Here is a 6,405-nt window from a genome sequence, read left to right as displayed (position 1 = left end):
CCCAAGGAGAGGGAAACCAGTGTACAACCCCTCTTCCGTTCATAGGTGGAAGGATAAGTTCTTCTACGTCTCCTGCCCCGAGGGCTGGTGCTTCAGGTCTGACTAAGGAGGAGATTCGCAAGTACCTTCCAAGGGGAAGCAGACGGTGGTGGCACCGAAGAGGACGGTGGAGGCGTCGAAGAAGCCCACCACCGGGGGAGAAGCGCCTAAGAAGTCCTCCACTCGGGAAGAGACGCCGAAGAGGCCCACGGAGGGGCCCAAGGTGGGAAAGAAGATGCCCACTACAAACACACCGAGGGAGGAGCCACCGCGGAAGCTTGCCAACACTGACAGGCAGGCTAAGGAGGTGGTGTGGAGGTCCGCGCCTGGGGAGCGCCCATCTGGGCCTTCGTCAACCCCCCCCCCCATTCCCCCCCATTAGTAGAAGGCGCCTTCGAGAGGACCAAAGGGGTTGGCAAGACTTTCTACCCCCAATGGCAGCTTCAATAGGGAGACTCCATTCGTGACGAGGGGGTCAGCCAGGAGCTGGCCAGTGGATCCATCCTGCCAAGGGATCGCTACCGGCTTCTACAAAGCGACCCCAAGTTTATTTATGATGAGGGCCTGTACCACTTAGTCGAGGTAAGACTTTCTTCAATATTTCATCATGTATATGTTTCTTTTTATTTTTTATCTTCGATGGTCGCTTTTGTGGCAGGCCTGTCTGCATTTCGCCGGTTTGGGGGACTACACAAGGATGGCCATGGGTCACGTCAACAAGGCCGAGAAGGAGAAGAAGGCCGCAGAGGAGAACCTCTAGAAGGTAACCGCTACCATCGAGGAGAAGCACCAGAAGTTCCACTTTGCGCTTCTGGATGAATAGTCACTTCGGGACCACCTCGAAGTTCAGCTAAAGGAAGCATGGCAAGGGCTCTCCAAGGAGAAAGTAAAGCAAGTGTGGCTAGAGAGCATCGTTACGGAGGCGGAGAGATGAGCTGCCGAGGTTGAGAATAGGGCTACCAAAGCCTAAAGAGAGCTGCCGAGGCGAAGGCGAAAGCTACCAAAGCTAGGGCTTTGGTAGAGAAGTCAAAGAAGGCAGCAGCCGAGGCAGTGGAGACGTACAAGATGTCTTCTGACTACTTGGATGTGTTGGTGGAGCATGCTTAGTGATCTTACCTCGACGACACAGAAGATACTAAGAAGGCACTCCTACTTGTGCTGCCGGATTTTGATGTCAAGGGATTGCAAGTGATCCCCGACGCTCCTGCCGAGGCTCCCCCAGCTGAAGACACTATTCCCCCTCCGGCCCATGATGAGGCGCAGGCATTGACTTCCCCCCTTGTCACCAAACTCACCAGGAGGTCCTCGTGGACTAGGCCTTGTACCAGGACCCCTAAACGATGGTTGGTACTCAGGCGGGGCTCCTCCCTTCTTATTTTGTTCTGTTGTTGTAATAGTTTTGTTGTTTTTTTTTTAACACAATACAAAATTTTGTAAAGGGTATACAAGATCAGAATTGAATAGTGAATGAAGCCATTTTTTGTGTACATTGTGTTTTGTGTATGTTGTTTCTTTCCTTTTTTTTGTGTGTGAGAGGTCCTTGCCCCTCTGAAAGGTTGAAACCACGATACACAAGGAACATACGATTCAGCCGTAGCATTCATTTATTTGCACACTCATCTCGGCTTGTCTGGATATTAGGAGCTGATGCGGAGTCATACGCTCGAGGCGGAGCTCGCCTAGCCTCCAAATCCCGTGCTATCCCAAGACGGGTCTTCCATCTAAGTTTTCCAGCCGAAATGTGTTGGGGCCAAGAGCTTGCTTGATCTAGTAGGGGCCTTCCCAATTGGGGCCAAGTTTCCCTACTCCAAGTTCGGAAACCATGACTTTTCTGAGGACAAGGTCTCCCTATCTGTAGTGATTTTCTTTCACTCTAGAGTTATAGTAGCGGGCCACTCGCTGCTGATAGGCGATCATCTTGATATGTGCTTGTTCTCGGGTTTCTTCTAGTAGGTCTAAGTTTGCTTTGAATGCCTCGTCATTCTCGTCCTCGGCATACCCTTGGATCCGATGCGTTGGTTGGCCAATCTCAGCTGGGATTACTGCTTCCGTGTCGTAGGTCAGGTCGAAGGGGGTTTCTCTCGTCACTGTCCGAGGTGTGGTTCGGTATGCCCAGAGGATGTTGAGTAGCTCGTTGGCCCATAGGCCCTTAGCTCTATCCAGCCTGGTTTTTAGCTCGTCCAGGATGGTTCTGTTTGTGACCTTGGCTAGGCCGTTCATCTAGGGGTACCCCATTGAGGTGTATTGTTGCCTGATTCCGAGGGAGGTGCACCATTTTTGGAATTTAGCATCATCAAACTGCTTTTTGTTGTCCGTGACCAGCATGTGGGGGAGGCCGAAGCGGCAAATGATGTTCTTCCAAAAGAAGTTATGAATTGCCCGCACATTAATAGTGGCTAGGGGTTCAGCCTCCACCCATTTAGTGAAGTAATCCACGGCAACAACGAGGTACTTCCTGCCTCTCATTGCATGAGGGAAGGGGTTGAGGAGGTCCATACCCCACTTGGCAAAGGGCCAGGGGCTGCTGAGGGCCGAGAGGGTGGTGGTTGGTTGATGGCAAAGGTTGGCATGTCTTTGACACTGATCGCATTTCTGCACTAGCTCAGCCGCATCCTTGTGAAGTGTCGGCCAGAAGTACCCTTGCCTTAATGTTTTCTAGGCTAGGGTCTGGCTGTCGAGGTGATTGTCATAGATACCTTCGTGAATTTTCCAAAGCACGTACTCGCCCTCCTCTCTACGGAGAAACCGGAGGTAAGGCAAGGTGAAGGACCTCCTGTACAACTTTCCTTCTAGCAAGGTGTAGTGCGTTGCTTGTCGTCGGAGTTTCTAGGCTTCATTCCTGTCATCGGGTAGCCTCTCTGTCAGTAGGAAGTCAATGATAGGATCCATCCAGGATGGTTCGACTTCTACGAGTAGGACTTGGATGTCCTTTATGGAGGACCAAGCTAGTCTTTCCACACACACAGTGCGGTCGAGGACCGCATCTGAGGTGCTCGCCAATTTGGAGAGGGTGTCAGCCCGAGAGTTCTCGGCTTGTGGGATTTGTTGCAGAGAGAAGCATTGGAAGTGGCGGGCTAACTCTTGAACCTTAGCGAGGTATTTAACCATGCTTTGTTCTTTGGGCTCGTACTCACCGTTGACTTGATTCAACATTGGCTGCGAGTCGCTAAGGACTTTGACGTGCTTGGAGCCAAGGTCTCGGATGAGCTGCAACCCTGCCAAGAGGGCCCCGTACTCGACTTCATTGTTGGATGCAGGGAACTCGAATCTCATCGCATACTCTATCACGACATCGTCGAGGGTGAGGAGAATGAGGCCTGCTCCACTCCCCTTAGCATTGGATGAACCATCGACAAAGAGTTTCCACGTGGGGGGGATCTCCTCGACTGGTCATGCTTCTTCTGGTTCATCTTCGTGAGGCTAGCTAAGGGGCCTGTTGAAGGTGCTTTATGCTACGAAGTCAGCCAAGGCTTGCGCTTTGACCGCAGTCCTTAGCTAGTACTGTATATCAAAGTCCAACAGTTCTATTGCCCATTTAATCAAGCGTTCCGAAGTCTCTAGCATGGCAAGGACGGCTCTAAGGGGCTGATTTTTTAGGACCACTATGGAGTGGGCTTGGAAATATGGCCTGAGCTTTCTAGCCGAGGTGATGTGGGCATAAGCTAGATTTTCCACTTCGGGGTACCCGGTCTCAGCATCGCTGAGGACCTTACTGACGTAGTACACAAGTCTTTGAACTCCATCATCTTTCACCAGGATAGAGCTGACGGCCTCATCTCCGACTAATATGTACAAATACAGGGTTTCCCCTGACACCGGCCAATCAAGGAGCGGGGGTGAGGTGAGGTACAACTTAAGCTCGTCGAAGGCACACTGACACTCCTCCATCCACTGGAAATCTTTTGGCTTCTTGATGGCGTGGAAGAAGGGAAGGCAGCGGTCTGCCAATTTCGGCATGAAGCGATTGAGGGCGGCTATTCTGTTGGTGAGCCCCTGAGTCTCCTTCACTGATCGAGGGGGTGCCATGTCTAGTATGGCCTATACCTTACTTAGGTTAGCTTCAATGCCCCTTTGAGTGACGACAAAGCCTAAGAATTTCCCCAAGGTAACGCCGAAGGAACACTTTCTCGGATTGAGCTTCATGTTCAATTTATGCAGAGTATCAAAGGTATTGGCCAAGCTCGAGGTGTGCGCTTCGGCCTTCAGGCTCTTCAACACCATATTGTCTACGTAGGCTTCGACGTTCCTCCCCATCTGATTCTTGAAAATCTTGTTGACGAGGCACTAGTAAGTGGCCCCTGCATTCTTAAGCCAAAAGGCATTACCTTGTAGCAATACGTGCCATGCTCAGTGATGAAAGATGTCTTCTCCTCGTTGTCGGGATGCATCTGGATCTGGTTGTACCCGGAGAAGGCATCCATGAAGCTAAGTAGTTCATACCCTGCAGTGAAGTCAATACAGATTCGCCATTTCCCATTAACTTTCCTTACCAAAACTACATTAGACAGCCAGTTAGGGTAATGTACCTCACGGATAAAGTCGGCGTCGAGTAGCTTATCAACTTCCTCTCCTATAGCCTTTTATCGCTCTGGTGCAAAGTTCTTCTTCTTTTGTCGAACTGGCTTAGAGATCAGGTCCATGCTGAGCCTGTGAGTAATGACCGAAAGGTCAATTCTGGGCATGTCAACGATGGACCAAGCAAAGACGTCAACGTTAGTTCTAAGTAAACTTACCAATTCATATAGGCATTCAAGGGGGAGGTTGGACCCGATGCGGACTGTCCTTTCAGGGGCTAACTCATCCAGGAGAACCGAGATGAGGTTTGTGGCTGGTTGGCCTTGGCTTGCTAGTTCTTCTCAGGGCTCAAGGCCTTCTAGTGATAAGGCCTCCTTATTATTTCCTTTTAGCACCGCCACGTAGAACTAGAGGGTGATCTGTTGGTTCCCACAAATGACTGCCCCTGGTGGGAAACTTAAGGAACAGGTGATAAGAGGACATGGCTGCCTCTGGTGCACGAAGGGTTGGTCTTCCCATTATCACGTAGGGAGAGGCGACCCTCACCACTAGGAACTCATGCATCCAAGTCACCTGGTGTGGCATTGTCCCTACCGTAATGGGCAAGGTGATTTTTCCTTCTGGCTTGGTAACGCTGCTAGAGAAGCTGACGAGGGGAGCATCAACTGGCTGGAGTCTCTCTAGCGCAAGCTTCATTCTCTCATAGGTGTTGTAGAAAATGATGTTGGCTGATGAGCCGCTATCCACCAAGATCATCTTCACCATAAAATTGGAGATGATGGCTGCGACCATGAGGGCATCGTCGTGGGGGACAGTAACCCCCTCTAAGTCTTCGTCGGTGAAGATGAGGGCATGTGAATATCTCGGCCTTTGCGGAGTGTTCGGGTATTTCTGCTTCCTCATGGCAAGCTCCTAGATGTTGAGCTACCTGGTGTAGGCTTTTCAAGCTGAAGCCGAGGCTTCACCCGAGGCCATGCCCCCGGCCGATGATGCCTGCCACTTGCTGGTGCTAGTGTTGCTGTTGTTGCTGGGATGACGAGGTGCCGACCTCTCCTCCGACGAACTGCTTGAGGTATCCTCGATGAATGAGGGACTCTATTTCATTCTTTAGATCGTAGTAGTCATCGGTGTCATGTTTGGTGTCATGGTAGTACTTGCAGTACTTCATAGGGTTCCCCCTCTTGGGGTTTCGCTTCAACTTTGTTGGCTACTTCATGAACTTCTCTTCCCCTATCTGCATCAATATCTGGGTGCGGGTGGAGTTGAGTGGTGTGTAGTCCTTATAGGCCAACGCCAAAGCTAGTGGCTTCTTGCTATCTTTGCCGCCATTGTTGCGGGGTGGTGCTAGTCTCCACTTTTCCTCTTCTTCTTTGGGGGCCGTCGTGGCGCTCAGTTGCCCTTTCTTGGTTGTCCCCGGCCGAAGCATCTTCGGCTGCAATGTATTTCTAGGTCTTCTTGAGGAATTCGAGTTTAGTCTTTGGCAGGGTCTTGACAACCAAGCACTTGAGAGCTGAGCCAGGGCGGAGTCCATTGATGGCTGCGTGCATGGAGACCATAGGATCGAGGTCTCAAACTTCAAGATATTCTTTCTTGAAGCAGTCGATGCAAGACCGCAAACTTTCTCGCGGCTCCTATTTGAGCGACATCAGAGAGGCTACGCTCTTATGGCATTGTCTGCTGCTGATGAAGCGGATGAGGAATATGGTTGTAAATTGCTCTTATGAACTGATTGATCGAGGAGGGAGGTTGGTGAACCATCGGTGAGCGGCCCCCCTAAAGGTAGCCTGGAAGGTCTGGCACGTCAAGGCATCAGAATAGCCGTATAGTATCATGAGCACTTTGAAACCCTCC

This window comes from Nelumbo lutea, chromosome 2 (genome assembly GCF_056320005.1).
Source record: "Nelumbo lutea isolate HS-2025 chromosome 2, American lotus-T2T, whole genome shotgun sequence".
In the NCBI taxonomy this organism is placed as follows: domain Eukaryota; kingdom Viridiplantae; phylum Streptophyta; class Magnoliopsida; order Proteales; family Nelumbonaceae; genus Nelumbo; species Nelumbo lutea.
Note: the sequence above shows the minus strand (reverse complement) of the source record.